At 47.0% G+C, this 24,206-nt stretch overlaps 60 non-coding genes across 60 annotated transcripts; all 60 read left to right on the plus strand.

The window, feature by feature from the left end:
* The first annotated feature begins 299 nt into the window (after positions 1-299).
* On the plus strand, positions 300-372 carry TRNAR-ACG (transfer RNA arginine (anticodon ACG)). The gene has a single exon. It is a non-coding gene; the product is annotated as a tRNA-Arg (tRNA).
* A 618-nt stretch (positions 373-990) lies between these two features.
* TRNAR-ACG (transfer RNA arginine (anticodon ACG)) lies at positions 991-1,063 on the plus strand. Its single transcript has one exon. It is a non-coding gene; the product is annotated as a tRNA-Arg (tRNA).
* A 100-nt stretch (positions 1,064-1,163) lies between these two features.
* TRNAR-ACG (transfer RNA arginine (anticodon ACG)) lies at positions 1,164-1,236 on the plus strand. Its single transcript has one exon. It is a non-coding gene; the product is annotated as a tRNA-Arg (tRNA).
* Positions 1,237-1,509: 273 nt separating this feature from the next.
* TRNAR-ACG (transfer RNA arginine (anticodon ACG)) lies at positions 1,510-1,582 on the plus strand. The gene has a single exon. It is a non-coding gene; the product is annotated as a tRNA-Arg (tRNA).
* A 96-nt stretch (positions 1,583-1,678) lies between these two features.
* TRNAR-ACG (transfer RNA arginine (anticodon ACG)) lies at positions 1,679-1,751 on the plus strand. Its single transcript has one exon. It is a non-coding gene; the product is annotated as a tRNA-Arg (tRNA).
* Positions 1,752-2,024: 273 nt separating this feature from the next.
* Positions 2,025-2,097, plus strand: TRNAR-ACG (transfer RNA arginine (anticodon ACG)). Its single transcript has one exon. It is a non-coding gene; the product is annotated as a tRNA-Arg (tRNA).
* A 269-nt stretch (positions 2,098-2,366) lies between these two features.
* On the plus strand, positions 2,367-2,439 carry TRNAR-ACG (transfer RNA arginine (anticodon ACG)). Its single transcript has one exon. It is a non-coding gene; the product is annotated as a tRNA-Arg (tRNA).
* Positions 2,440-2,712: 273 nt separating this feature from the next.
* TRNAR-ACG (transfer RNA arginine (anticodon ACG)) lies at positions 2,713-2,785 on the plus strand. Its single transcript has one exon. It is a non-coding gene; the product is annotated as a tRNA-Arg (tRNA).
* Positions 2,786-3,231: 446 nt separating this feature from the next.
* Positions 3,232-3,308, plus strand: TRNAR-ACG (transfer RNA arginine (anticodon ACG)). The gene has a single exon. It is a non-coding gene; the product is annotated as a tRNA-Arg (tRNA).
* Positions 3,309-3,576: 268 nt separating this feature from the next.
* Positions 3,577-3,649, plus strand: TRNAR-ACG (transfer RNA arginine (anticodon ACG)). Its single transcript has one exon. It is a non-coding gene; the product is annotated as a tRNA-Arg (tRNA).
* Positions 3,650-3,749: 100 nt separating this feature from the next.
* TRNAR-ACG (transfer RNA arginine (anticodon ACG)) lies at positions 3,750-3,822 on the plus strand. The gene has a single exon. It is a non-coding gene; the product is annotated as a tRNA-Arg (tRNA).
* Positions 3,823-4,095: 273 nt separating this feature from the next.
* Positions 4,096-4,168, plus strand: TRNAR-ACG (transfer RNA arginine (anticodon ACG)). Its single transcript has one exon. It is a non-coding gene; the product is annotated as a tRNA-Arg (tRNA).
* Positions 4,169-4,264: 96 nt separating this feature from the next.
* TRNAR-ACG (transfer RNA arginine (anticodon ACG)) lies at positions 4,265-4,337 on the plus strand. Its single transcript has one exon. It is a non-coding gene; the product is annotated as a tRNA-Arg (tRNA).
* Positions 4,338-4,611: 274 nt separating this feature from the next.
* TRNAR-ACG (transfer RNA arginine (anticodon ACG)) lies at positions 4,612-4,684 on the plus strand. The gene has a single exon. It is a non-coding gene; the product is annotated as a tRNA-Arg (tRNA).
* A 269-nt stretch (positions 4,685-4,953) lies between these two features.
* On the plus strand, positions 4,954-5,026 carry TRNAR-ACG (transfer RNA arginine (anticodon ACG)). The gene has a single exon. It is a non-coding gene; the product is annotated as a tRNA-Arg (tRNA).
* A 273-nt stretch (positions 5,027-5,299) lies between these two features.
* Positions 5,300-5,372, plus strand: TRNAR-ACG (transfer RNA arginine (anticodon ACG)). Its single transcript has one exon. It is a non-coding gene; the product is annotated as a tRNA-Arg (tRNA).
* A 100-nt stretch (positions 5,373-5,472) lies between these two features.
* TRNAR-ACG (transfer RNA arginine (anticodon ACG)) lies at positions 5,473-5,545 on the plus strand. Its single transcript has one exon. It is a non-coding gene; the product is annotated as a tRNA-Arg (tRNA).
* A 273-nt stretch (positions 5,546-5,818) lies between these two features.
* On the plus strand, positions 5,819-5,891 carry TRNAR-ACG (transfer RNA arginine (anticodon ACG)). Its single transcript has one exon. It is a non-coding gene; the product is annotated as a tRNA-Arg (tRNA).
* Positions 5,892-5,989: 98 nt separating this feature from the next.
* TRNAR-ACG (transfer RNA arginine (anticodon ACG)) lies at positions 5,990-6,062 on the plus strand. The gene has a single exon. It is a non-coding gene; the product is annotated as a tRNA-Arg (tRNA).
* Positions 6,063-6,677: 615 nt separating this feature from the next.
* TRNAR-ACG (transfer RNA arginine (anticodon ACG)) lies at positions 6,678-6,750 on the plus strand. Its single transcript has one exon. It is a non-coding gene; the product is annotated as a tRNA-Arg (tRNA).
* A 273-nt stretch (positions 6,751-7,023) lies between these two features.
* TRNAR-ACG (transfer RNA arginine (anticodon ACG)) lies at positions 7,024-7,096 on the plus strand. The gene has a single exon. It is a non-coding gene; the product is annotated as a tRNA-Arg (tRNA).
* Positions 7,097-7,542: 446 nt separating this feature from the next.
* On the plus strand, positions 7,543-7,619 carry TRNAR-ACG (transfer RNA arginine (anticodon ACG)). Its single transcript has one exon. It is a non-coding gene; the product is annotated as a tRNA-Arg (tRNA).
* A 268-nt stretch (positions 7,620-7,887) lies between these two features.
* TRNAR-ACG (transfer RNA arginine (anticodon ACG)) lies at positions 7,888-7,960 on the plus strand. The gene has a single exon. It is a non-coding gene; the product is annotated as a tRNA-Arg (tRNA).
* Positions 7,961-8,060: 100 nt separating this feature from the next.
* On the plus strand, positions 8,061-8,133 carry TRNAR-ACG (transfer RNA arginine (anticodon ACG)). The gene has a single exon. It is a non-coding gene; the product is annotated as a tRNA-Arg (tRNA).
* Positions 8,134-8,406: 273 nt separating this feature from the next.
* TRNAR-ACG (transfer RNA arginine (anticodon ACG)) lies at positions 8,407-8,479 on the plus strand. The gene has a single exon. It is a non-coding gene; the product is annotated as a tRNA-Arg (tRNA).
* Positions 8,480-8,575: 96 nt separating this feature from the next.
* TRNAR-ACG (transfer RNA arginine (anticodon ACG)) lies at positions 8,576-8,648 on the plus strand. Its single transcript has one exon. It is a non-coding gene; the product is annotated as a tRNA-Arg (tRNA).
* Positions 8,649-8,922: 274 nt separating this feature from the next.
* On the plus strand, positions 8,923-8,995 carry TRNAR-ACG (transfer RNA arginine (anticodon ACG)). The gene has a single exon. It is a non-coding gene; the product is annotated as a tRNA-Arg (tRNA).
* Positions 8,996-9,264: 269 nt separating this feature from the next.
* Positions 9,265-9,337, plus strand: TRNAR-ACG (transfer RNA arginine (anticodon ACG)). The gene has a single exon. It is a non-coding gene; the product is annotated as a tRNA-Arg (tRNA).
* A 273-nt stretch (positions 9,338-9,610) lies between these two features.
* TRNAR-ACG (transfer RNA arginine (anticodon ACG)) lies at positions 9,611-9,683 on the plus strand. Its single transcript has one exon. It is a non-coding gene; the product is annotated as a tRNA-Arg (tRNA).
* A 100-nt stretch (positions 9,684-9,783) lies between these two features.
* Positions 9,784-9,856, plus strand: TRNAR-ACG (transfer RNA arginine (anticodon ACG)). The gene has a single exon. It is a non-coding gene; the product is annotated as a tRNA-Arg (tRNA).
* A 273-nt stretch (positions 9,857-10,129) lies between these two features.
* TRNAR-ACG (transfer RNA arginine (anticodon ACG)) lies at positions 10,130-10,202 on the plus strand. The gene has a single exon. It is a non-coding gene; the product is annotated as a tRNA-Arg (tRNA).
* A 98-nt stretch (positions 10,203-10,300) lies between these two features.
* TRNAR-ACG (transfer RNA arginine (anticodon ACG)) lies at positions 10,301-10,373 on the plus strand. The gene has a single exon. It is a non-coding gene; the product is annotated as a tRNA-Arg (tRNA).
* Positions 10,374-10,988: 615 nt separating this feature from the next.
* TRNAH-AUG (transfer RNA histidin (anticodon AUG)) lies at positions 10,989-11,061 on the plus strand. The gene has a single exon. It is a non-coding gene; the product is annotated as a tRNA-His (tRNA).
* A 100-nt stretch (positions 11,062-11,161) lies between these two features.
* On the plus strand, positions 11,162-11,234 carry TRNAR-ACG (transfer RNA arginine (anticodon ACG)). Its single transcript has one exon. It is a non-coding gene; the product is annotated as a tRNA-Arg (tRNA).
* Positions 11,235-11,334: 100 nt separating this feature from the next.
* On the plus strand, positions 11,335-11,407 carry TRNAR-ACG (transfer RNA arginine (anticodon ACG)). Its single transcript has one exon. It is a non-coding gene; the product is annotated as a tRNA-Arg (tRNA).
* A 446-nt stretch (positions 11,408-11,853) lies between these two features.
* On the plus strand, positions 11,854-11,926 carry TRNAR-ACG (transfer RNA arginine (anticodon ACG)). Its single transcript has one exon. It is a non-coding gene; the product is annotated as a tRNA-Arg (tRNA).
* A 96-nt stretch (positions 11,927-12,022) lies between these two features.
* Positions 12,023-12,095, plus strand: TRNAR-ACG (transfer RNA arginine (anticodon ACG)). The gene has a single exon. It is a non-coding gene; the product is annotated as a tRNA-Arg (tRNA).
* A 273-nt stretch (positions 12,096-12,368) lies between these two features.
* On the plus strand, positions 12,369-12,441 carry TRNAR-ACG (transfer RNA arginine (anticodon ACG)). Its single transcript has one exon. It is a non-coding gene; the product is annotated as a tRNA-Arg (tRNA).
* A 100-nt stretch (positions 12,442-12,541) lies between these two features.
* TRNAR-ACG (transfer RNA arginine (anticodon ACG)) lies at positions 12,542-12,614 on the plus strand. The gene has a single exon. It is a non-coding gene; the product is annotated as a tRNA-Arg (tRNA).
* Positions 12,615-12,713: 99 nt separating this feature from the next.
* Positions 12,714-12,786, plus strand: TRNAR-ACG (transfer RNA arginine (anticodon ACG)). The gene has a single exon. It is a non-coding gene; the product is annotated as a tRNA-Arg (tRNA).
* A 619-nt stretch (positions 12,787-13,405) lies between these two features.
* Positions 13,406-13,478, plus strand: TRNAR-ACG (transfer RNA arginine (anticodon ACG)). Its single transcript has one exon. It is a non-coding gene; the product is annotated as a tRNA-Arg (tRNA).
* Positions 13,479-13,578: 100 nt separating this feature from the next.
* TRNAR-ACG (transfer RNA arginine (anticodon ACG)) lies at positions 13,579-13,651 on the plus strand. Its single transcript has one exon. It is a non-coding gene; the product is annotated as a tRNA-Arg (tRNA).
* Positions 13,652-13,751: 100 nt separating this feature from the next.
* Positions 13,752-13,824, plus strand: TRNAR-ACG (transfer RNA arginine (anticodon ACG)). Its single transcript has one exon. It is a non-coding gene; the product is annotated as a tRNA-Arg (tRNA).
* A 273-nt stretch (positions 13,825-14,097) lies between these two features.
* Positions 14,098-14,170, plus strand: TRNAR-ACG (transfer RNA arginine (anticodon ACG)). The gene has a single exon. It is a non-coding gene; the product is annotated as a tRNA-Arg (tRNA).
* Positions 14,171-14,269: 99 nt separating this feature from the next.
* TRNAR-ACG (transfer RNA arginine (anticodon ACG)) lies at positions 14,270-14,342 on the plus strand. The gene has a single exon. It is a non-coding gene; the product is annotated as a tRNA-Arg (tRNA).
* Positions 14,343-14,961: 619 nt separating this feature from the next.
* Positions 14,962-15,034, plus strand: TRNAR-ACG (transfer RNA arginine (anticodon ACG)). Its single transcript has one exon. It is a non-coding gene; the product is annotated as a tRNA-Arg (tRNA).
* A 96-nt stretch (positions 15,035-15,130) lies between these two features.
* Positions 15,131-15,203, plus strand: TRNAR-ACG (transfer RNA arginine (anticodon ACG)). Its single transcript has one exon. It is a non-coding gene; the product is annotated as a tRNA-Arg (tRNA).
* Positions 15,204-15,476: 273 nt separating this feature from the next.
* On the plus strand, positions 15,477-15,549 carry TRNAR-ACG (transfer RNA arginine (anticodon ACG)). The gene has a single exon. It is a non-coding gene; the product is annotated as a tRNA-Arg (tRNA).
* Positions 15,550-16,168: 619 nt separating this feature from the next.
* Positions 16,169-16,241, plus strand: TRNAR-ACG (transfer RNA arginine (anticodon ACG)). Its single transcript has one exon. It is a non-coding gene; the product is annotated as a tRNA-Arg (tRNA).
* Positions 16,242-16,514: 273 nt separating this feature from the next.
* Positions 16,515-16,587, plus strand: TRNAR-ACG (transfer RNA arginine (anticodon ACG)). The gene has a single exon. It is a non-coding gene; the product is annotated as a tRNA-Arg (tRNA).
* Positions 16,588-17,843: 1,256 nt separating this feature from the next.
* Positions 17,844-17,916, plus strand: TRNAR-ACG (transfer RNA arginine (anticodon ACG)). The gene has a single exon. It is a non-coding gene; the product is annotated as a tRNA-Arg (tRNA).
* Positions 17,917-18,016: 100 nt separating this feature from the next.
* On the plus strand, positions 18,017-18,089 carry TRNAR-ACG (transfer RNA arginine (anticodon ACG)). Its single transcript has one exon. It is a non-coding gene; the product is annotated as a tRNA-Arg (tRNA).
* Positions 18,090-18,536: 447 nt separating this feature from the next.
* TRNAR-ACG (transfer RNA arginine (anticodon ACG)) lies at positions 18,537-18,609 on the plus strand. The gene has a single exon. It is a non-coding gene; the product is annotated as a tRNA-Arg (tRNA).
* Positions 18,610-19,173: 564 nt separating this feature from the next.
* TRNAR-ACG (transfer RNA arginine (anticodon ACG)) lies at positions 19,174-19,246 on the plus strand. Its single transcript has one exon. It is a non-coding gene; the product is annotated as a tRNA-Arg (tRNA).
* A 618-nt stretch (positions 19,247-19,864) lies between these two features.
* TRNAR-ACG (transfer RNA arginine (anticodon ACG)) lies at positions 19,865-19,937 on the plus strand. The gene has a single exon. It is a non-coding gene; the product is annotated as a tRNA-Arg (tRNA).
* Positions 19,938-20,037: 100 nt separating this feature from the next.
* TRNAH-AUG (transfer RNA histidin (anticodon AUG)) lies at positions 20,038-20,110 on the plus strand. Its single transcript has one exon. It is a non-coding gene; the product is annotated as a tRNA-His (tRNA).
* Positions 20,111-20,207: 97 nt separating this feature from the next.
* TRNAR-ACG (transfer RNA arginine (anticodon ACG)) lies at positions 20,208-20,280 on the plus strand. Its single transcript has one exon. It is a non-coding gene; the product is annotated as a tRNA-Arg (tRNA).
* A 446-nt stretch (positions 20,281-20,726) lies between these two features.
* Positions 20,727-20,799, plus strand: TRNAR-ACG (transfer RNA arginine (anticodon ACG)). Its single transcript has one exon. It is a non-coding gene; the product is annotated as a tRNA-Arg (tRNA).
* Positions 20,800-22,400: 1,601 nt separating this feature from the next.
* On the plus strand, positions 22,401-22,473 carry TRNAR-ACG (transfer RNA arginine (anticodon ACG)). Its single transcript has one exon. It is a non-coding gene; the product is annotated as a tRNA-Arg (tRNA).
* Positions 22,474-22,746: 273 nt separating this feature from the next.
* Positions 22,747-22,819, plus strand: TRNAR-ACG (transfer RNA arginine (anticodon ACG)). Its single transcript has one exon. It is a non-coding gene; the product is annotated as a tRNA-Arg (tRNA).
* Positions 22,820-24,206: the final 1,387 nt, after the last annotated feature.

Genomic DNA, 24,206 nt, shown 5'->3' on the forward strand with positions numbered 1-24,206 from the left:
GAAGCAGTTTTAAATGAAACTAGTCACAGCCAGGCTGGTGTTTTTTAAACTTGTTTAAATGTGATCGTAAATTGTATTTCTTTTGTGCGAAGCCGGCAATAAAGAAAAAAAAAAAAAAAAAAAAAAGGGTCTGTGGCGCAACGGATAACGCGTTTGACTACGGATCAGAAGATTCCAGATTCGAATCCTGGCAGGCTCGAGGGTTTTCTTTTTGAAGCTTTTCGCTATTTTTGAGTGTTGAGCTATAGGAAGCCCTATCCTATAGTTGGCAACTGTTCCTGCCTAGGCTCGAGCACCGCGGGCCTGTGGCGCAACGAATAACGCGTCTGACTACGGATCAGAAGATTCCTGGTTCGAATCCTGGCAGGCTCGAACATTTTCTTTTTGTAATTTTTCCCTCTTTTTGAGTGTTGTGCTATAAGAAGACCTATCTTATAGTTGGCAACTGTTCCTGTCCATGCTCCAGCTCCGCGGGCCTGTGGCGCAACAGATAACGCGTCCGACTACGGATCAGAAGATTTCAAGTTCGAATCCTGGCAGGCTCGAGCATTTACTTTTTGTATATTTTCGCTCTTTTTGAGTGTTGAGCTATAAGAAGCCCTATGCTATAGTTGGCAATTGTTCCTGCCTAGGCTCGAGCACCACGGGCCTGTGGCGCAACGGATAACGCGTCTGACTACGGATCAGAAGATTCCAGGTTTGAATCCTGGCAGGCTGGAACATTTTCTTTTTGTAATTTTTCCCTCTTTTTGAGTGTTGAGCTATAAGAAGACCTATCTCAAGGCTGGCAACTGTTCCTGTGCAAACTCAAACACCGTGGGCCTGTGGTGCAACGGATAACGCGTCTTACTATGGATCAGAAGATTCCAGGTTCGAATCCTGGCAGGCTCGAACATTTTCTTTTTGTATTTTTTCCTCTTTTTGGGTGTTGTGCTAGAAGAAGACCTGTCTTATAGTTGACAACTGTTACTGTCCAGGCTCGAGCACCGTGGGCCTGTGGCGTGACGGATAACGCGTCTGACTACGGATCAGAAGATTTCAGGTTCGAATCCTGGCAGGCTCGGACATTTTCTTTTTGTAATTTTTCCCTCTTTTTGAGTGTTGTGCTATAAGAAGACCTATCTTATAGTTGGCAACTGTTCCTGCCTAGGCTCGAGTACCGCGGGCCTGTGGCGCAACGGATAACGCGTCTGACTACGGATCAGAAGATTCCAGGTTCGAATCCTGGCAGGCTCGAACATTTTCTTTTTGTAATTTTTCCCTCTTTTTGAGTGTTGAGCTATAAGAAGACCTATCTCAAGGCTGGCAACTGTTCCTGTGCAAACTCAAACACCGTGGGCCTGTGGTGCAACGGATAACGCGTCTTACTATGGATCAGGAGATTCCAGGTTCGAATCCTTGCAAGCTCGAACATTTTCTTTTTGTAATTTTTCCCTCTTTTTGGGTGTTGTGCTAGAAGAAGACCTATCTTATAGTTGACAACTGTTACTGTCCAGGCTCTAGCACCGCGGGCCTGTGGCGCAACGGGTAACGCGTCTGACTACGGATCAGAAGATTCCAGGTTCGAATCCTGGCAGGCTCGAACATTTTCTTTTTGTAATTTTTCCCTCTTTTTCAGGTTTGTGCTATAAGAAGACCTATCTTATAGTAACTGTTCCTGTCCATGCTCCAGCACCGCGGGCCTGTGGCGAAACGGATAACGCGTCTGACTACGGATCAGAAGATTCCAGGTTCGAATCCTGGCAGGCTCGAGCATTTACTTTTTGTATATTTTCGCTCTTTTTGAGTGTTGAGCTATAAGAAGCCCTATGCTATAGTTGGCAACTGTTCCTGCCTAGGCTCGAGCACCGCGGGCCTGTGGCGCAAGAGATAACGCGTCTGACTACGGATCAGAAGATTCCAGGTTCGAATCCTTGCAAGCTCGAACATTTTCTTTTTGTAATTTTTCCCTCTTTTTGGGTGTTGTGCTAGAAGAAGACCTATCTTATAGTTGACAACTGTTACTGTCCAGGCTCTAGCACCGCGGGCCTGTGGCGCAACGGGTAACGCGTCTGACTACGGATCAGAAGATTCCAGGTTCGAATCCTGGCAGGCTCGAACATTTTCTTTTTGTAATTTTTCCCTCTTTTTCAGGTTTGTGCTATAAGAAGACCTATCTTATAGTAACTGTTCCTGTCCATGCTCCAGCACCGCGGGCCTGTGGCGCAACAGATAACGCGTCTGACTACGGATCAGAAGATTTCAGGTTCGAATCCTGGCAGGCTCGAGCATTTACTTTTTGTATATTTTCGCTCTTTTTGAGTGTTGAGCTATAAGAAGCCCTATGCTATAGTTGGCAATTGTTCCTGCCTAGGCTCGAGCACCGCGGGCCTGTGGCGCAACGGATAACGCGTCTGACTACGGATCAGAAGATTCCAGGTTCGAATCCTGGCAGGCTCGAGCATTTACTTTTTGTATATTTTCGCTCTTTTTGAGTGTTGAGCTATAAGAAGCCCTATGCTATAGTTGGCAAGTGTTCCTGCCTAGGCTCGAGCACCGCGGGCCTGTGGCGCAAGAGATAACGCGTCTGACTACGGATCAGAAGATTCCAGGTTCGAATCCTTGCAAGCTCGAACATTTCCTTTTTGTAATTTTACCCTCTTTTTGGGTGTTGTGCTAGAAGAAGACCTATCTTATAGTTGACAACTGTTACTGTCCAGGCTCTAGCACCGCGGGCCTGTGGCGCAACGGATAACGCGTCTGACTACGGATCAGAAGATTCCAAGTTCGAATCCTGGCAGGCTCGAACAATTTCTTTGTGTAATTTTTCCCTTTTTTTGGGTGTTGTGCTAGAAGAAGCCCTATCCTATAGTTGGCAACTGTTCCTGCCTAGGCTCGAGCACCGCGGGCCTGTGGCGCAACGGATAACGCGTCCGACTACGGATCAGAAGATTCCAGGTTCGAATCCTGACAGGCTCGAACATTTTCTTTTTGTAATTTTTCCCTCTTTTTGAGTGTTGTGCTATAAGAAGACCTATCTTATAGTTGGCAACTGTTCCTGTCCATGCTCCAGCTCCGCGGGCCTGTGGCGCAACAGATAACGCGTCCGACTACGGATCAGAAGATTTCAAGTTCGAATCCTGGCAGGCTCGAGCATTTACTTTTTGTATATTTTCGCTCTTTTTGAGTGTTGAGCTATAAGAAGCCCTATGCTATAGTTGGCAATTGTTCCTGCCTAGGCTCGAGCACCACGGGCCTGTGGCGCAACGGATAACGCGTCTGACTACGGATCAGAAGATTCCAGGTTCGAATCCTGGCAGGCTGGAACATTTTCTTTTTGTAATTTTTCCCTCTTTTTGAGTGTTGAGCTATAAGAAGACCTATCTCAAGGCTGGCAACTGTTCCTGTGCAAACTCAAACACCGTGGGCCTGTGGTGCAACGGATAACGCGTCTTACTATGGATCAGAAGATTCCAGGTTCGAATCCTGGCAGGCTCGAACATTTTCTTTTTGTATTTTTTCCTCTTTTTGGGTGTTGTGCTAGAAGAAGACCTGTCTTATAGTTGACAACTGTTACTGTCCAGGCTCGAGCACCGTGGGCCTGTGGCGTGACGGATAACGCGTCTGACTACGGATCAGAAGATTTCAGGTTCGAATCCTGGCAGGCTCGGACATTTTCTTTTTGTAATTTTTCCCTCTTTTTGAGTGTTGTGCTATAAGAAGACCTATCTTATAGTTGGCAACTGTTCCTGCCTAGGCTCGAGTACCGCGGGCCTGTGGCGCAACGGATAACGCGTCTGACTACGGATCAGAAGATTCCAGGTTCGAATCCTGGCAGGCTCGAACATTTTCTTTTTGTAATTTTTCCCTCTTTTTGAGTGTTGAGCTATAAGAAGACCTATCTCAAGGCTGGCAACTGTTCCTGTGCAAACTCAAACACCGTGGGCCTGTGGTGCAACGGATAACGCGTCTTACTATGGATCAGGAGATTCCAGGTTCGAATCCTTGCAAACTCGAACATTTTCTTTTTGTAATTTTTCCCTCTTTTTGGGTGTTGTGCTAGAAGAAGACCTATCTTATAGTTGACAACTGTTACTGTCCAGGCTCTAGCACCGCGGGCCTGTGGCGCAACGGGTAACGCGTCTGACTACGGATCAGAAGATTCCAGGTTCGAATCCTGGCAGGCTCGAACATTTTCTTTTTGTAATTTTTCCCTCTTTTTCAGGTTTGTGCTATAAGAAGACCTATCTTATAGTAACTGTTCCTGTCCATGCTCCAGCACCGCGGGCCTGTGGCGAAACGGATAACGCGTCTGACTACGGATCAGAAGATTCCAGGTTCGAATCCTGGCAGGCTCGAGCATTTACTTTTTGTATATTTTTCGCTCTTTTTGAGTGTTGAGCTATAAGAAGCCCTATGCTATAGTTGGCAACTGTTCCTGCCTAGGCTCGAGCACCGCGGGCCTGTGGCGCAAGAGATAACGCGTCTGACTACGGATCAGAAGATTCCAGGTTCGAATCCTTGCAAGCTCGAACATTTTCTTTTTGTAATTTTTCCCTCTTTTTGGGTGTTGTGCTAGAAGAAGACCTATCTTATAGTTGACAACTGTTACTGTCCAGGCTCTAGCACCGCGGGCCTGTGGCGCAACGGGTAACGCGTCTGACTACGGATCAGAAGATTCCAGGTTCGAATCCTGGCAGGCTCGAACATTTTCTTTTTGTAATTTTTCCCTCTTTTTCAGGTTTGTGCTATAAGAAGACCTATCTTATAGTAACTGTTCCTGTCCATGCTCCAGCACCGCGGGCCTGTGGCGCAACAGATAACGCGTCTGACTACGGATCAGAAGATTTCAGGTTCGAATCCTGGCAGGCTCGAGCATTTACTTTTTGTATATTTTCGCTCTTTTTGAGTGTTGAGCTATAAGAAGCCCTATGCTATAGTTGGCAATTGTTCCTGCCTAGGCTCGAGCACCGCGGGCCTGTGGCGCAACGGATAACGCGTCTGACTACGGATCAGAAGATTCCAGGTTCGAATCCTGGCAGGCTCGAGCATTTACTTTTTGTATATTTTCGCTCTTTTTGAGTGTTGAGCTATAAGAAGCCCTATGCTATAGTTGGCAAGTGTTCCTGCCTAGGCTCGCGCACCGCGGGCCTGTGGCGCAAGAGATAACGCGTCTGACTACGGATCAGAAGATTCCAGGTTCGAATCCTTGCAAGCTCGAACATTTCCTTTTTGTAATTTTACCCTCTTTTTGGGTGTTGTGCTAGAAGAAGACCTATCTTATAGTTGACAACTGTTACTGTCCAGGCTCTAGCACCGCGGGCCTGTGGCGCAACGGATAACGCGTCTGACTACGGATCAGAAGATTCCAGGTTCGAATCCTGGCAGGCTCGAACAATTTCTTTTTGTAATTTTTTCCTTTTTTTGGGTGTTGTGCTAGAAGAAGCCCTATCCTATAGTTGGCAACTGTTCCTGCCTAGGCTCGAGCACCGCGGGCCTGTGGCGCAACGGATAACGCGTCCGACTACGGATCAGAAGATTCCAGGTTCGAATCCTGGCAGGCTCGAACATTTTCTTTTTGTAATTTTTCCCTCTTTTTGAGTGTTGTGCTATAAGAATACCTATCTTATAGTTTGCAACTGTTCCTGTCCATGCTCCAGCACCGCGGGCCTGTGGCGCAACAGATAACGCGTCTGACTACGGATCAGAAGATTTCAGGTTCGAATCCTGGCAGGCTCGAGCATTTACTTTTTGTATATTTTCGCTCTTTTTGAGTGTTGAGCTATAAGAAGCCCTATGCTATAGTTGGCAATTGTTCCTGCCTAGGCTCGAGCACCGCGGGCCTGTGGCGCAACGGATAACGCGTCTGACTACGGATCAGAAGATTCCAGGTTCGAATCCTGGCAGGCTCGAACATTTTCTTTTTGTTTTTTCCCTCTTTTTGAGGTTTGTGCTATAAGAAGACCTATCTTATAGTTGGCAACTGTTCCTGTCCATGCTCCAGCACCGCGGGCCTTTGGCGCAACGGATAACGCGTCTGACTACGAATCAGAAGATTCCAGGTTCGAATCCTGGCAGGCTCGAGCATTTACTTTTTGTATATTTTCGCTATTTTTGAGTGTTGAGCTATAAGAAGCCCTATGCTATAGTTGGCAACTGTTCCTGCCTAGGCTCGAGCACCGCGGGCCTGTGGTGCAAGAGATAACGCGTCTGACTAGGGATCAGAAGATTCCAGGTTCGAATCCTGGCAGGCTCGAGCATTTACTTTTTGTATATTTTCGCTCTTTTTGAGTGTTGAGCTATAAGAAGCCCTATGCTATAGTTGGCAACTGTTCCTGTCCAGGCTCTAGCACCGCGGGCCTGTGGCGCAACGGGTAACGCGTCTGACTACGGATCAGAAGATTTCAAGTTCGAATCCTGGCAGGCTCGAACATTTTCTTTTTGTAATTTTTCCCTCTTTTTCAGGTTTGTGCTATAAGAAGACCTATCTTATAGTAACTCTTCCTGTCCATGCTCCAGCACCGCGGGCCTGTGGCGCAACAGATAACGCGTCTGACTACGGATCAGAAGATTTCAGGTTCGAATCCTGGCAGGCTCGAGCATTTACTTTTTGTATATTTTCGCTCTTTTTGAGTGTTGAGCTATAAGAAGCCCTATGCTATAGTTGGCAATTGTTCCTGCCTAGGCTCGAGCACCGCGGGCCTGTGGCGCAACGGATAACGCGTCTGACTACGGATCAGAAGATTCCAGGTTCGAATCCTGGCAGGCTCGAGCATTTACTTTTTGTATATTTTCGCTCTTTTTGAGTGTTGAGCTATAAGAAGCCCTATGCTATAGTTGGCAAGTGTTCCTGCCTAGGCTCGAGCACCGCGGGCCTGTGGCGCAAGAGATAACGCGTCTGACTACGGATCAGAAGATTCCAGGTTCGAATCCTTGCAAGCTCGAACATTTCCTTTTTGTAATTTTACCCTCTTTTTGGGTGTTGTGCTAGAAGAAGACCTATCTTATAGTTGACAACTGTTACTGTCCAGGCTCTAGCACCGCGGGCCTGTGGCGCAACGGATAACGCGTCTGACTACGGATCAGAAGATTCCAAGTTCGAATCCTGGCAGGCTCGAACAATTTCTTTGTGTAATTTTTCCCTTTTTTTGGGTGTTGTGCTAGAAGAAGCCCTATCCTATAGTTGGCAACTGTTCCTGCCTAGGCTCGAGCACCGCGGGCCTGTGGCGCAACGGATAACGCGTCCGACTACGGATCAGAAGATTCCAGGTTCGAATCCTGACAGGCTCGAACATTTTCTTTTTGTAATTTTTCCCTCTTTTTGAGTGTTGTGCTATAAGAAGACCTATCTTATAGTTGGCAACTGTTCCTGTCCATGCTCCAGCTCCGCGGGCCTGTGGCGCAACAGATAACGCGTCCGACTACGGATCAGAAGATTTCAAGTTCGAATCCTGGCAGGCTCGAGCATTTACTTTTTGTATATTTTCGCTCTTTTTGAGTGTTGAGCTATAAGAAGCCCTATGCTATAGTTGGCAATTGTTCCTGCCTAGGCTCGAGCACCACGGGCCTGTGGCGCAACGGATAACGCGTCTGACTACGGATCAGAAGATTCCAGGTTCGAATCCTGGCAGGCTGGAACATTTTCTTTTTGTAATTTTTCCCTCTTTTTGAGTGTTGAGCTATAAGAAGACCTATCTCAAGGCTGGCAACTGTTCCTGTGCAAACTCAAACACCGTGGGCCTGTGGTGCAACGGATAACGCGTCTTACTATGGATCAGAAGATTCCAGGTTCGAATCCTGGCAGGCTCGAACATTTTCTTTTTGTATTTTTTCCTCTTTTTGGGTGTTGTGCTAGAAGAAGACCTGTCTTATAGTTGACAACTGTTACTGTCCAGGCTCGAGCACCGTGGGCCTGTGGCGTGACGGATAACGCGTCTGACTACGGATCAGAAGATTTCAGGTTCGAATCCTGGCAGGCTCGGACATTTTCTTTTTGTAATTTTTCCCTCTTTTTGAGTGTTGTGCTATAAGAAGACCTATCTTATAGTTGGCAACTGTTCCTGCCTAGGCTCGAGTACCGCGGGCCTGTGGCGCAACGGATAACGCGTCTGACTACGGATCAGAAGATTCCAGGTTCGAATCCTGGCAGGCTCGAACATTTTCTTTTTGTAATTTTTCCCTCTTTTTGAGTGTTGAGCTATAAGAAGACCTATCTCAAGGCTGGCAACTGTTCCTGTGCAAACTCAAACACCGTGGGCCTGTGGTGCAACGGATAACGCGTCTTACTATGGATCAGGAGATTCCAGGTTCGAATCCTTGCAAACTCGAACATTTTCTTTTTGTAATTTTTCCCTCTTTTTGGGTGTTGTGCTAGAAGAAGACCTATCTTATAGTTGACAACTGTTACTGTCCAGGCTCTAGCACCGCGGGCCTGTGGCGCAACGGGTAACGCGTCTGACTACGGATCAGAAGATTCCAGGTTCGAATCCTGGCAGGCTCGAACATTTTCTTTTTGTAATTTTTCCCTCTTTTTCAGGTTTGTGCTATAAGAAGACCTATCTTATAGTAACTGTTCCTGTCCATGCTCCAGCACCGCGGGCCTGTGGCGAAACGGATAACGCGTCTGACTACGGATCAGAAGATTCCAGGTTCGAATCCTGGCAGGCTCGAGCATTTACTTTTTGTATATTTTTCGCTCTTTTTGAGTGTTGAGCTATAAGAAGCCCTATGCTATAGTTGGCAACTGTTCCTGCCTAGGCTCGAGCACCGCGGGCCTGTGGCGCAAGAGATAACGCGTCTGACTACGGATCAGAAGATTCCAGGTTCGAATCCTTGCAAGCTCGAACATTTTCTTTTTGTAATTTTTCCCTCTTTTTGGGTGTTGTGCTAGAAGAAGACCTATCTTATAGTTGACAACTGTTACTGTCCAGGCTCTAGCACCGCGGGCCTGTGGCGCAACGGGTAACGCGTCTGACTACGGATCAGAAGATTCCAGGTTCGAATCCTGGCAGGCTCGAACATTTTCTTTTTGTAATTTTTCCCTCTTTTTCAGGTTTGTGCTATAAGAAGACCTATCTTATAGTAACTGTTCCTGTCCATGCTCCAGCACCGCGGGCCTGTGGCGCAACAGATAACGCGTCTGACTACGGATCAGAAGATTTCAGGTTCGAATCCTGGCAGGCTCGAGCATTTACTTTTTGTATATTTTCGCTCTTTTTGAGTGTTGAGCTATAAGAAGCCCTATGCTATAGTTGGCAATTGTTCCTGCCTAGGCTCGAGCACCGCGGGCCTGTGGCGCAACGGATAACGCGTCTGACTACGGATCAGAAGATTCCAGGTTCGAATCCTGGCAGGCTCGAGCATTTACTTTTTGTATATTTTCGCTCTTTTTGAGTGTTGAGCTATAAGAAGCCCTATGCTATAGTTGGCAAGTGTTCCTGCCTAGGCTCGCGCACCGCGGGCCTGTGGCGCAAGAGATAACGCGTCTGACTACGGATCAGAAGATTCCAGGTTCGAATCCTTGCAAGCTCGAACATTTCCTTTTTGTAATTTTACCCTCTTTTTGGGTGTTGTGCTAGAAGAAGACCTATCTTATAGTTGACAACTGTTACTGTCCAGGCTCTAGCACCGCGGGCCTGTGGCGCAACGGATAACGCGTCTGACTACGGATCAGAAGATTCCAGGTTCGAATCCTGGCAGGCTCGAACAATTTCTTTTTGTAATTTTTTCCTTTTTTTGGGTGTTGTGCTAGAAGAAGCCCTATCCTATAGTTGGCAACTGTTCCTGCCTAGGCTCGAGCACCGCGGGCCTGTGGCGCAACGGATAACGCGTCCGACTACGGATCAGAAGATTCCAGGTTCGAATCCTGGCAGGCTCGAACATTTTCTTTTTGTAATTTTTCCCTCTTTTTGAGTGTTGTGCTATAAGAATACCTATCTTATAGTTTGCAACTGTTCCTGTCCATGCTCCAGCACCGCGGGCCTGTGGCGCAACAGATAACGCGTCTGACTACGGATCAGAAGATTTCAGGTTCGAATCCTGGCAGGCTCGAGCATTTACTTTTTGTATATTTTCGCTCTTTTTGAGTGTTGAGCTATAAGAAGCCCTATGCTATAGTTGGCAATTGTTCCTGCCTAGGCTCGAGCACCGCGGGCCTGTGGCGCAACGGATAACGCGTCTGACTACGGATCAGAAGATTCCAGGTTCGAATCCTGGCAGGCTCGAACATTTTCTTTTTGTTTTTTCCCTCTTTTTGAGGTTTGTGCTATAAGAAGACCTATCTTATAGTTGGCAACTGTTCCTGTCCATGCTCCAGCACCGCGGGCCTTTGGCGCAACGGATAACGCGTCTGACTACGAATCAGAAGATTCCAGGTTCGAATCCTGGCAGGCTCGAGCATTTACTTTTTGTATATTTTCGCTATTTTTGAGTGTTGAGCTATAAGAAGCCCTATGCTATAGTTGGCAACTGTTCCTGCCTAGGCTCGAGCACCGCGGGCCTGTGGTGCAAGAGATAACGCGTCTGACTAGGGATCAGAAGATTCCAGGTTCGAATCCTGGCAGGCTCGAGCATTTACTTTTTGTATATTTTCGCTCTTTTTGAGTGTTGAGCTATAAGAAGCCCTATGCTATAGTTGGCAACTGTTCCTGTCCAGGCTCTAGCACCGCGGGCCTGTGGCGCAACGGGTAACGCGTCTGACTACGGATCAGAAGATTTCAAGTTCGAATCCTGGCAGGCTCGAACATTTTCTTTTTGTAATTTTTCCCTCTTTTTCAGGTTTGTGCTATAAGAAGACCTATCTTATAGTAACTCTTCCTGTCCATGCTCCAGCACCGCGGGCCTGTGGCGCAACAGATAACGCGTCTGACTACGGATCAGAAGATTTCAGGTTCGAATCCTGGCAGGCTCGAGCATTTACTTTTTGTATATTTTCGCTCTTTTTGAGTGTTGAGCTATAAGAAGCCCTATGCTATAGTTGGCAATTGTTCCTGCCTAGGCTCGAGCACCGCGGGCCTGTGGCGCAACGGATAACGCGTCTGACTATGGATCAGAAGATTCCAGGTTCAAATCCTGGCAGGCTCGAACATTTTCTTTTTGTAATTTTTTCCTTTTTTTGGGTGTTGTGCTAGAAGAAGACCTATCCTATAGTTGGCAACTGTTCCTGCCTAGGCTCGAGCACCACGGGCCTGTGGCGCAACGGATAACGCGTCTGACTACGGATCAGAAGATTCCAGGTTCGAATCCTGGCTGGCTCGAACATTTTCTTTTTGTAATTTTTCCCTCTTTTTGAGTGTTGTGCTATAAGAAGACCAATCCTATAGTTGGCAACTGTTCCTGCCTAGGCTCGAGCACCGCGGGCCTGTGGCTCAACGGATAACGCGTCTGACTACGGATCAGAAGATTCCAGGTTCGAATCCTGGCAGGCTCGAACATTTTCTTTTTGTAATTTTTCCCTCTTTTTGAGTGTTGAGCTATAAGAAGACCTATCTCAAGGCTGGCAACTGTTCCTGTGCAAACACAAACACCGTGGGCCTGTGGTGCAACGGATAACGCGTCTTACTATGGGTCAGAAGATTCCAGGTTCGATTCCTGGCAGCCTTGAGAATTTTCTTTTTGTAGTTTTTCGCTCTTTTTGAGTGTTGCGCTATAAGAAGAACCATCTTATATTTGGCAATTGTTCCTGTCTATGCTCGAGGACTGCGGGCCTGTGGCGCAACGGATAACGCGTCTGACTACGGATCAGGAGATTCCAGGTTCGAATCCTTGCAAGCTCGAACATTTTCTTTTTGTAATTTTTCCCTCTATTTAGGTGTTGTGCTAGAAGAAGACCTATCTTATAGTTGACAACTGTTACTGTCCAGGCTCTAGCACCGCGGGCCTGTGGCACAACGGGTAACGCGTCTGACTACGGATCAGAAGATTCCAGGTTCGAATCCTGGCAGGCTCGAACATTTTCTTTTTGTAATTTTTCCCTCTTTTTCAGGTTTGTGCTATAAGAAGACCTATCTTATAGTAACTGTTCCTGTCCATGCTCCAGCACCGCGGGCCTGTTGCGCAACGGATAACGCGTCTGACTACGGATCAGAAGATTCCAGGTTCGAATCCTGGCAGGCTCGAGCATTTACTTTTTGTATATTTTCGCTATTTTTGAGTGTTGAGCTATAAGAAGCCCTATGCTATAGTTGGCAACTGTTCCTGCCTAGGCTCGAGCACCGCGGGCCTGTGGCGCAAGAGATAACGCGTCTGACTACGGATCAGAAGATTCCAGGTTCGAATCCTTGCAAGCTCGAACATTTTCTTTTTGTAATTTTTCCCTCTTTTTGGGTGTTGTGCTAGAAGAAGACCTATCTTATAGTTGACAACTGTTACTGTCCAGGCTCTAGCACCGCGGGCCTGTGGCGCAACGGATAACGCGTCTGACTACGGATCAGAAGATTCCAGGTTCGAATCCTGGCAGGCTCGAACATTTTCTTTTTGTAATTTTTTCCTCTTTTTGGGTGTTGTGCTAGAAGAAGACCTATCTTATAGTTGACAACTGTTACTGTCCAGGCTCTAGCACCGCGGGCCTGTGGCGCAACGGATAACGCGTCTGACTACGGATCAGAAGATTCCAGGTTCGAATCCTGGCAGGCTCGAACATTTTCTTTTTGTAATTTTTTCCTTTTTTGGGTGTTGTGCTAGAAGAAGACCTATCCTATAGTTGGCAATTGTTCCTGCCTAGGCTCGAGCACCGCGGGCCTGTGGCGCAACGGATAACGCGTCTGACTACGGATCAGAAGATTCCAGGTTCGAATCCTGGCTGGCTCGAACATTTTCTTTTTGTAATTTTTCCCTCTTTTTGAGTGTTGTGCTATAAGAAGACGAATCCTATAGTTGGCAACTGTTCCTGCCTAGGCTCGAGCACCGCGGGCCTTTGGCGCAACGGATAACGCGTCTGACTGCGGATCAGAAGATTCCACGTTCGAATCCTGGCAGGCTGGAACATTTTCTTTTTGTAATTTTTCCCTCTTTTTGAGTGTTGAGCTATAAGAAGACCTATCTCAAGGCTGGCAACTGTTCCTGTGCAAACTCAAACACCGTGGGCCTGTGGTGCAACGGATAACGCGTCTTACTATGGATCAGAAGATTCCAGGTTCGATTCCTGGCAGCCTTGGGCATTTCCTTTTTGTAGTTTTTCGCTCTTTTTGAGTGTTGCGCTATAAGAAGAACCATCTTATATTTGGCAATTGTTCCTGTCTATGCTCGAGGACTGCGGGCCTGTGGCGCAACGGATAACGCGTCTGACTACGGATCAGGAGATTCCAGGTTCGAATCCTTGCAAGCTCGAACATTTTCTTTTTGTAATTTTTCCCTCTTTTTGGGTGTTGTGCTAGAAGAAGACCTATCTTATAGTTGACAACTGTTACTGTCCAGGCTCTAGCACCGCGGGCCTTTGGCGCAACGGGTAACGCGTCTGACTACGGATCAGAAGATTCCAGGTTCGAATCCTGGCAGGCTCGAACATTTTCTTTTTGTAATTTTTCCCTCATTTTGGGTGTTGTGCTAGAAGAAGACCTATCTTATAGTTGACAACTGTTACTGTCCAGGCTCGAGCACCACGGGCCTGTGGCGCAACGGATAACGCGTTTGACTACGGATCAGAAGATTCCAGATTCGAATCCTGGCAGGCTCGAGGGTTTTCTTTTTGAAGCTTTTCGCTATTTTTGAGTGTTGAGCTATAGGAAGCCCTATCCTATAGTTGGCAACTGTTCCTGCCTAGGCTCGAGCACCGCGGGCCTGTGGCGCAACGAATAACGCGTCTGACTACGGATCAGAAGATTCCTGGTTCGAATCCTGGCAGGCTCGAACATGTTCTTTTTGTAATTTTTCCCTCTTTTTGAGTGTTGTGCTATAAGAAGACCTATCTTATAGTTGGCAACTGTTCCTGTCCATGCTCCAGCACCGCGGGCCTGTGGCGCAACAGATAACGCGTCTGACTACGGATCAGAAGATTTCAAGTTCGAATCCTGGCAGGCTCGAGCATTTACTTTTTGTATATTTTCGCTCTTTTTGAGTGTTGAGCTATAAGAAGCCCTATGCTATAGTTGGCAATTGTTCCTGCCTAGGCTCGAGCACCACGGGCCTGTGGCGCAACGGATAACGCGTCTGACTACGGATCAGAAGATTCCTGGTTCGAATCCTGGCAGGCTCGAACATTTTCTTTTTGTATTTTTTCCTCTTTTTGGGTGTTGTGCTAGAAGAAGACCTGTCTTATAGTTGACAACTGTTACTGTCCAGGCTCGAGCACCGTGGGCCTGTGGCGTGACGGATAACGCGTCTGACTACGGATCAGAAGATTTCAGGTTCGAATCCTGGCAGGCTCGGACATTTTCTTTTTGTAATTTTTCCCTCTTTTTGAGTGTTGTGCTATAAGAAGACCTATCTTATAGTTGGCAACTGTTCCTGCCTAGGCTCGAGTACCGCGGGCCTGTGGCGCAACGGATAACGCATCTGACTACGGATCAGAAGATTCCAGGTTCGAATCCTGGCATTCTCGAACATTTTCTTTTTGTAATTTTTCCCTCTTTTTGAGTGTTGAGCTATAAGAAGACCTATCTCAAGGCTGGCAACTGTTCCTGTGCAAACTCAAACACCGTGGGCCTGTGGTGCAACGGATAACGCGTCTTACTATGGATCAGAAGGTTCCAGGTTCGATTCCTGGCAGCCTCGAGCATTTTCTTTTTGTAGTTTTTCGCTCTTTTTGAGTGTTGCGCTATAAGAAGAACCATCTTATATTTGGCAACTGTTCCTGTCTATGCTCGAGGACTGCGGGCCTGTGGCGCAACGGATAACGCGTCTGACTACGGATCAGGAGATTCCAGGTTCGAATCCTTGCAAGCTCGAACATTTTCTTTTTGTAATTTTTCCCTCTTTTTGGGTGTTGTGCTAGAAGAAGACCTATCTTATAGTTGACAACTGTTACTGTCCATGCTCTAGCACCGCGGGCCTGTGGCGCAACGGGTAACGCGTCTGACTACGGATCAGAAGATTCCAGGTTCGAATCCTGGCAGGCTCGAACATTTTCTTTTTGTAATTTTTCCCTCTTTTTCAGGTTTGTGCTATAAGAAGACCTATCTTATAGTAACTGTTCCTGTCCATGCTCCAGCACCGCGGGCCTGTGGTGAAACGGATAACGCGTCTGACTACGGATCAGAAGATTTCAGGTTCGAATCCTGGCAGGCTCGAGCATTTACTTTTTGTATATTTTCGCTCTTTTTGAGTGTTGAGCTATAAGAAGCCCTATGCTATAGTTGGCAACTGTTCCTGCCTAGGCTCGAGCACCGCGGGCCTGTGGCGCAAGAGATAACGCGTCTGACTACGGATCAGAAGATTCCAGGTTCGAATCCTTGCAAGCTCGAACATTTTCTTTTTGTAATTTTTCCCTCTTTTTGGGTGTTGTGCTAGAAGAAGACCTATCTTATAGTTGACAACTGTTACTGTCCAGGCTCTAGCACCGCGGGCCTGTGGCGCAACGGATAACGCGTCTGACTACGGATCAGAAGATTCCAGGTTCAAATCCTGGCAGGCTCGAACATTTTCTTTTTGTAATTTTTCCCTCTTTTTGGGTGTTGTGCTAGAAGAAGACCTATCGTATAGTTGACAACTGTTACTGTCCAGGCTCGAGCACCACGGGCCTGTGGCGCAACGGATAACGCGTTTGACTGCGGATCAGAAGATTCCAGATTCGAATCCTGGCAGCCTTGAGCATTTTCTTTTTGTAGTTTTTCGCTCTTTTTGAGTGTTGCGCTATAAGAAGAACCATCTTATATTTGGCAACTGTTCCTGTCTAGGCTCGAGGACTGCGGGCCTGTGGCGCAACTGATAACGCGTCTGACTACGGATCAGGAGATTCCAGGTTCGAATCCTTGCAAGCTCGAACATTTTCTTTTTGTAATTTTTCCCTCTTTTTGGGTGTTGTGCTAGAAGAAGACCTATTTTATAGTTGACAACTGTTACTGTCCAGGCTCGAGCACCACGGGCCTGTGGCGCAACGGATAACGCGTTTGACTACGGATCAGAAGATTCCAGTTTCGAATCCTGGCAGCCTTGAGCATTTTCTTTTTGTAGTTTTTCGCTCTTTTTGAGTGTTGCGCTATAAGAAGAACCATCTTATATTTGGCAACTGTTCCTGTCTAGGCTCGAGGACTGCGGGCCTGTGGCGCAACGGATAACGCGTCTGACTACGGATCAGAAGATTTCAGGTTCGAATCCTGGCAGGCTCGGACATTTTCTTTTTGTACTTTTTCCCTCTTTTTGAGTGTTGTGCTATAAGAAGACCTATCTTATAGTTGGCAACTGTTACTGTCCAGGCTCGAGCACCGCGGGCCTATGGCGCGACGGATAACGCGTCTGCCTACGGATCGGAAGATTCCAGGTTCGAATCCTGGAAGACTGGAACATTTTCTTTTTGTAATTTTTCCCTCTTTTTCAGGTTTGTGCTATAAGAAGACCTATCTTATAGTTGGCAACTGTTCCTGTCCATGCTCCAGCACCGCGGGCCTGTGGCGCAACGGATAACGCGTCTGACTACGGATCAGGAGATTCCAGTTTCGAATCCTGGCAGGCTCGAGCATTTTCTTTTTGTAGTTTCTTCTCTCTATTTGAGTGTTGCGTTATAAGAAGACCTATCTCATAGTTGGCAACTGTTACTGTTCAAGCTCAAACACCGTGGGCCTGTGGCGCAACGGATAACGAATCCTGGCAGGCTCAAGCATGTTTTTTTGAAGTTTCTTCGCTCTCTTTGAGTGTTGCGCTATAAGACGACCTATCTTATAGTTGGCAACTGTTCCTGTCCAGGATCGAGCACCGCGGGCCTGTGGTGCAACGGATAACGCGTCTGACTACGGATCAGAGGTTTCCAGGCTCGAGCATATTCTTTTTTTAGGTGTTTCGCTCTTTTTGAGTGTTTCGCTAAAAGAAGACCTACCTCATAGTTGGCAAATGTTCCTTTTCAAGCTCGAATACCGTGGGCGCATCGGATAATGCGTCTGACCATGGATCAGAAGATTCCTTGTAAGAATCCTGGCAGGGTCGAGCATGTTTTTTGTAGTTTCTTCGCTCTTTTTGAGTGTTGAGCTATAAGAAGAAATATCTCAAGGCTGGCAACTGTTCCTGTGCAAGCTCAAACACCGTGGGCCTGTGTTGCAACGGATAACGCGTCTTACTATGGATCAGAAGATTCCAGGTTCGATTCCTGGCAGCCTTGAGCATTTTCTTTTTGTAGTTTTTCGCTCTTTTTGGGTGTTGCGCTATAAGAAAAACCATCTTATATTTGGCAACTGTTCCTGTCTAGGCTCGAGGACTGCGGGCCTGTGGCGCAACGGATAACGCGTCTGACTACGGATCAGGAGATTCCAGGTTCGAATCCTTGCAAGCTCGAACATTTTCTTTTTGTAATTTTTCCCTCTTTTTGGGTGTTGTGCTAGAAGAAGACCTATCTTATAGTTGACAACTGTTACTGTCCAGACTCTAGCACCGCGGGCCTTTGGCGCAACGGGTAACGCGTCTGACTACGGATCAGAAGATTCCAGGTTCGAATCCAGGCAGGCTCGAACATTTTCTTTTTGTAATTTTTCCCTCTTTTTGGGTGTTGTGCTAGAAGAAGACCTATCTTATAGTTGACAACTGTTACTGTCCAGGCTCGAGCACCACGGGCCTGTGGCGCAACGGATAACGCGTTTGACTGCGGATCAGAAGATTCCAGATTCGAATCCTGGCATGCTCGAGGGTTTTCTTTTTGAAGTTTTTCGCTATTTTTGAGTGTTGAGCTATAAGAAGACCTATCTTATAGTTGGCAACTGTTCCTGTCCATGCTCCAGCACCGCGGGCCTGTGGCGCAACAGATAACGCGTCTGACTACGGATCAGAAGATTCCAGGTTCGAATCCTGGCAGGCTCGAGCATTTACTTTTTGTATATTTTCGCTCTTTTTGAGTGTTGAGCTATAAGAAGCCCTATGCTATAGTTGGCAATTGTTCCTGCCTAGGCTCGAGCACCGCGGGCCTGTGGCGCAACGGATAACGCGTCTGACTACGAATCAGAAGATTCCAGGTTCGAATCCTGGCAGGCTCGAACATTTTTCTTTTTGTAATTTTTTCCTCTTTTTGGATGTTGTGCTAGAAGAAGACCTATCTTATAGTTGACAACTGTTACTGTCCAGGCTCGAGCACCGCGGGCCTTTGGCGCGACGGATAACGCGTCTGACTACGGATCAGAAGATTTCAGGTTCGAATCCTGGCAGGCTCGGACATTTTCTTTTTGTAATTTTTCCCTCTTTTTGAGTGTTGTGCTATAAGAAGACCTATCTTATAGTTCGCAACTGTTACTGTCCAGGCTCGAGCACCGCGGGCCTATGGCGCGACGGATAACGCGTCTGCCTACGGATCGGAAGATTCCAGGATCGAATCCTGGAAGACTGGAACATTTTCTTTTTGTAATTTTTCCCTCTTTTTCAGGTTTGTGCTATAAGAAGACCTATCTTATAGTTGGCAACTGTTCCTGTCCATGCTCCAGCACCGCGGGCCTGTGGCGCAACGGATAACGCGTCTGACTACGGATCAGGAGATTCCAGTTTCGAATCCTGGCAGGCTCGAGCATTTTCTTTTTGTAGTTTCTTCTCTCTATTTGAGTGTTGCGTTATAAGAAGACCTATCTCATAGTTGGCAACTGTTACTGTTCAAGCTCAAACACCGTGGGCCTGTGGCGCAACGGTTAACGAATCCTGGCAGGCTCAAGCATGTTTTTTTGAAGTTTCTTCGCTCTCTTTGAGTGTTGCGCTATAAGACGACCTATCTTATAGTTGGCAACTGTTCCTGTCCAGGATCGAGCACCGCGGGCCTGTGGTGCAACGGATAACGCGTCTGACTACGGATCAGAAGTTTCCAGGCTCGAGCATATTCTTTTTTTAGGTGTTTCGCTCTTTTTGAGTGTTGCGCTAAAAGAAGACCTACCTCATAGTTGGCAAATGTTCCTTTTCAAGCTCGAATACCGTGGGCGCAACGGATAATGCGTCTGACCATGGATCAGAAGATTCCTTGTAAGAATCCTGGCAGGGTCGAGCATGTTTTTTGTAGTTTCTTCGCTCTTTTTGAGTGTTGAGCTATAAGAAGACCTATCTCAAGGCTGGCAACTGTTCCTGTGCAAACTCAAACACCACGGGCCTGTGGCGCAACGGATAACGCGTTTGACTACGGATCAGAAGATTCCAGATTCGAATCCTGGCAGGCTCGAGGGTTTTCGTTTTGAAGTTTTTCGCTATTTTTGAGTGTTGAGCTATAGGAAGCCCTATCCTATAGTTGGCAACTGTTCCTGCCTAGGCTCGAGCACCGCGGGCCTGTGGCGCAACGGATAACGCGTCCGACTACGGATCAGAAGATTCCCGGTTCGAATCCTGGCAGGCTCGAACATTTTCTTTTTGTAATTTTTCCCTCTTTTTGAGTGTTGTGCTATAAGAAGACCTATCTTATAGTTTGCAACTGTTCCTGTCCATGCTCCAGCACCGCGGGCCTGTGGCGCGACGGATAACGCGTCTGACTACGGATCAGAAGATTTCAGGTTCGAATCCTGGCAGGCTCGAACATTTTCTTTTTGTAATTTTTCCCTCTTTTTGAGTGTTGTGCTATAGGAAGACCTATCTTATAGTTGGCAACTGTTACTGTCCAGGCTCGAGCACCGTGGGCCTATGGCGCGACGGATAACGCGTCTGACTACGGATCGGAAGATTCCAGGTTCGAATCCTGGCAGGCTCGAGCATTTACTTTTTGATTATTTTCGCTCTTTTTAAGTGTTGAGCTATAAGGAGCCCTATGCTATAGTTGGAAACTGTTCCTGCCAAAGCTCGAGCACCGGGGCCTGTGGCGCAACGGATAACGCGTCTGACTACGGATCAGAAGATTCCAGGTTCGAATCCTGGCAGGCTCGAACATTTTCTTTTTGTAATTTTTGTCTCTTTTTGAGTGTTGTGCTATAAGAAGACCTATCTTATAGTTGGCAACTGTTCTTGCCTAAGTTGGAGCACCGCGGGCCTGTGGCGCAACGGATAACGCGTCAGACTATGGATCAGGAGATTCCAGGTTCGAGTCCTGGCAGGCTCGAGCATTTTCTTTTTGTAGTTTCTTCTCTCTAAGTGTTGCGCTATAGGAAGACCTATCTCATAGTTGGCAACTGTTACTGTTCAAGCTCAAACACCGAGGGCCTGTGGCGCAACGGATAACGCGTCTGACTACGGATCAGAAGATTCCAGGTTCGAATCCTGGCAGGCTCGAACATTTTCTTTTTGTAATTTGTTCCTCTTTTTGGGTGTTGTGCTAGAAGAAGACCTATCTTATAGTTGACAACTGTTACTGTCCAGGCTCGAGCACCGCGGGCCTGTGGCGCGACGGATAACGCGTCTGACTACGGATCAGAAGATTTCAGGCTCGAATCCTGGCAGGCTCGAACATTTTCTTTTTGTAATTTTTCCCTATTTTTGAGTGTTGTGCTATAAGAAGACCTATCTTATAGTAGGCAACTGTTACTGTCCAGGCTCGAGCACCGCGGGCCTATGGCGCGACGGATAACGCGTCTGACTACGGATCGGAAGATTCCAGGTTCGAATCCTGGAAGACTGGAACATTTTCTTTTTGTAATTTTTCCCTCTTTTTCAGGTTTGTGCTATAAGAAGACCTATCTTATAGTTGGCAACTGTTCCTGTCCATGCTCCAGCACCGCGGGCCTGTGGCGCAACGGATAACGCGTCTGACTACGGATCAGGAGATTCCAGTTTCGAATCCTGGCAGGCTCGAGCATTTTCTTTTTGTAGTTTCTTCTCTCTATTTGAGTGTTGCGTTATAAGAAGACCTATCTCAACGTTGGCAACTGTTACTGTTAAGCTCAAACACCGTGGGCCTGTGGCGCAACGGATAACGAATCCTGGCAGGCTCAAGCATGTTTTTTTGAAGTTTCTTCGCTCTCTTTGAGTGTTGCGCTATAACACGACCTATCTTATAGTTGGCAACTGTTCCTGTCCAGGATCGAGCACCGCGGGCCTGTGGTGCAACGGATAACGCGTCTGACTACGGATCAGAGGTTTCCAGGCTCGAGCATATTCTTTTTTTAGGTGTTTCGCTCTTTTTGAGTGTTTCGATAAAAGAAGACCTACCTCATAGTTGGCAAATGTTCCTTTTCAAGCTCGAATACCGTGGGCGCAACGGATAATGTGTCTGACCATGGATCAGAAGATTCCTTGTAAGAATCCTGGCAGGGTCGAGCATGTTTTTTGTAGTTTCTTCGCTCTTTTTGAGTGTTGAGCTATAAGAAGAAATATCTCAAGGCTGGCAACTGTTCCTGTGCAAGCTCAAACACCGTGGGCCTGTGGTGCAACGGATAACGCGTCTGACTATGGATCAGAAGATTCCAGGTTCGATTCCTGGCAGCCTTGAGCATTTTCTTTTTGTAGTTTTTCGCTCTTTTTGAGTGTTGCGCTATAAGAAGAACCATCTTATATTTGGCAACTGTTCCTGTCTAGGCTCGAGGACTGCGGGATTGTGGCGCAACGTATAACGCGTCTGACTACGGATCAGGAGATTCCAGGTTCGAATCCTTGCAAGCACGAACATTTTCTTTTTGTAATTTTTCCCTCTTTTTGGGTGTTGTGCTAGAAGAAGACCTATCTTATAGTTGACAACTGTTACTGTCCAGACTCTAGCACCGCGGGCCTTCGGCGCAACGGGTAACGCGTCTCACTACGGATTAGAAGATTCCAGGTTCGAATCCAGACAGGCTCGAACATTTTCTTTTTGTAATTTTTCCCTCTTTTTGGGTGTTGTGCTAGAAGAAGACCTATCGTATAGTTGACAACTGTTACTGTCCAGGCTCGAGCACCACGGGCCTGTGGCGCAACGGATAACGCGTTTGACTGCGGATCAGAAGATTCCAGATTCGAATCCTGGCAGCCTTGAGCATTTTCTTTTTGTAGTTTTTCGCTCTTTTTGAGTGTTGCGCTATAAGAAGAACCATCTTATATTTGGCAACTGTTCCTGTCTAGGCTCGAGGACTGCGGGCCTGTGGCGCAACTGATAACGCGTCTGACTACGGATCAGGAGATTCCAGGTTCGAATCCTTGCAAGCTCGAACATTTTCTTTTTGTAATTTTTCCCTCTTTTTGGGTGTTGTGCTAGAAGAAGACCTATTTTATAGTTGACAACTGTTACTGTCCAGGCTCGAGCACCACGGGCCTGTGGCGCAACGGATAACGCGTTTGACTACGGATCAGAAGATTCCAGTTTCGAATCCTGGCAGCCTTGAGCATTTTCTTTTTGTAGTTTTTCGCTCTTTTTGAGTGTTGCGCTATAAGAAGAACCATCTTATATTTGGCACCTGTTCCTGTCTAGGCTCGAGGACTGCGGGCCTGTGGCGCAACGGATAACGCGTCTGACTACGGATCAGAAGATTTCAGGTTCGAATCCTGGCAGGCTCGGACATTTTCTTTTTGTACTTTTTCCCTCTTTTTGAGTGTTGTGCTATAAGAAGACCTATCTTATAGTTGGCAACTGTTACTGTCCAGGCTCGAGCACCGCGGGCCTATGGCGCGACGGATAACGCGTCTGCCTACGGATCGGAAGATTCCAGGTTCGAATCCTGGAAGACTGGAACATTTTCTTTTTGTAATTTTTCCCTCTTTTTCAGGTTTGTGCTATAAGAAGACCTATCTTATAGTTGGCAACTGTTCCTGTCCATGCTTCAGCACCGCGGGCCTGTGGCGCAACGGATAACGCGTCTGACTACGGATCAGGAGATTCCAGTTTCGAATCCTGGCAGGCTCGAGCATTTTCTTTTTGTAGTTTCTTCTCTCTATTTGAGTGTTGCGTTATAAGAAGACCTATCTCAACGTTGGCAACTGTTACTGTTAAGCTCAAACACCGTGGGCCTGTGGCGCAACGGATAACGAATCCTGGCAGGCTCAAGCATGTTTTTTTGAAGTTTCTTCGCTCTCTTTGAGTGTTGCGCTATAACACGACCTATCTTATAGTTGGCAACTGTTCCTGTCCAGGATCGAGCACGGCGGGCCTGTGGTGCAACGGATAACGCGTCTGACTACGGATCAGAGGTTTCCAGGCTCGAGCATATTCTTTTTTAAGGTGTTTCGCTCTTTTTGAGTGTTTCGCTAAAAGAAGACCTACCTCATAGTTGGCAAATGTTCCTTTTCAAGCTCGAATACCGTGGGCGCAACGGATAATGTGTCTGACCATGGATCAGAAGATTCCTTGTAAGAATCCTGGCAGGGTCGAGCATGTTTTTTGTAGTTTCTTCGCTCTTTTTGAGTGTTGAGCTATAAGAAGAAATATCTCAAGGCTGGCAACTGTTCCTGTGCAAGCTCAAACACCGTGGGCCTGTGGTGCAACGGATAACGCGTCTGACTATGGATCAGAAGATTCCAGGTTCGATTCCTGGCAGCCTTGAGCATTTTCTTTTTGTAGTTTTTCGCTCTTTTTGAGTGTTGCGCTATAAGAAGAACCATCTTATATTTGGCAACTGTTCCTGTCTAGGCTCGAGGACTGCGGGATTGTGGCGCAACGTATAACGCGTCTGACTACGGATCAGGAGATTCCAGGTTCGAATCCTTGCAAGCTCGAACATTTTCTTTTTGTAATTTTTCCCTCTTTTTGGGTGTTGTGCTAGAAGAAGACCTATCTTATAGTTGACAACTGTTACTGTCCAGACTCTAGCACCGCGGGCCTTCGGCGCAACGGGTAACGCGTCTCACTACGGATCAGAAGATTCCAGGTTCGAATCCAGACAGACTCGAACATTTTCTTTTTGTAATTTTTCCCTCTTTTTGGGTGTTGTGCTAGAAGAAGACCTATCGTATAGTTGACAACTGTTACTGTCCAGGCTCGAGCACCACGGGCCTGTGGCGCAACGGATAACGCGTTTGACTGCGGATCAGAAGATTCCAGATTCGAATCCTGGCAGCCTTGAGCATTTTCTTTTTGTAGTTTTTCGCTCTTTTTGAGTGTTGCGCTATAAGAAGAAACATCTTATATTTGGCAACTGTTCCTGTCTAGGCTCGAGGACTGCGGGCCTGTGGCGCAACTGATAACGCGTCTGACTACGGATCAGGAGATTCCAGGTTCGAATCCTTGCAAGCTCGAACATTTTCTTTTTGTAATTTTTCCCTCTTTTTGGGTGTTGTGCTAGAAGAAGACCTAT

This window comes from Rhipicephalus microplus, chromosome X, assembly GCF_043290135.1.
Source record: "Rhipicephalus microplus isolate Deutch F79 chromosome X, USDA_Rmic, whole genome shotgun sequence".
NCBI lineage: Eukaryota > Metazoa > Arthropoda > Arachnida > Ixodida > Ixodidae > Rhipicephalus > Rhipicephalus microplus.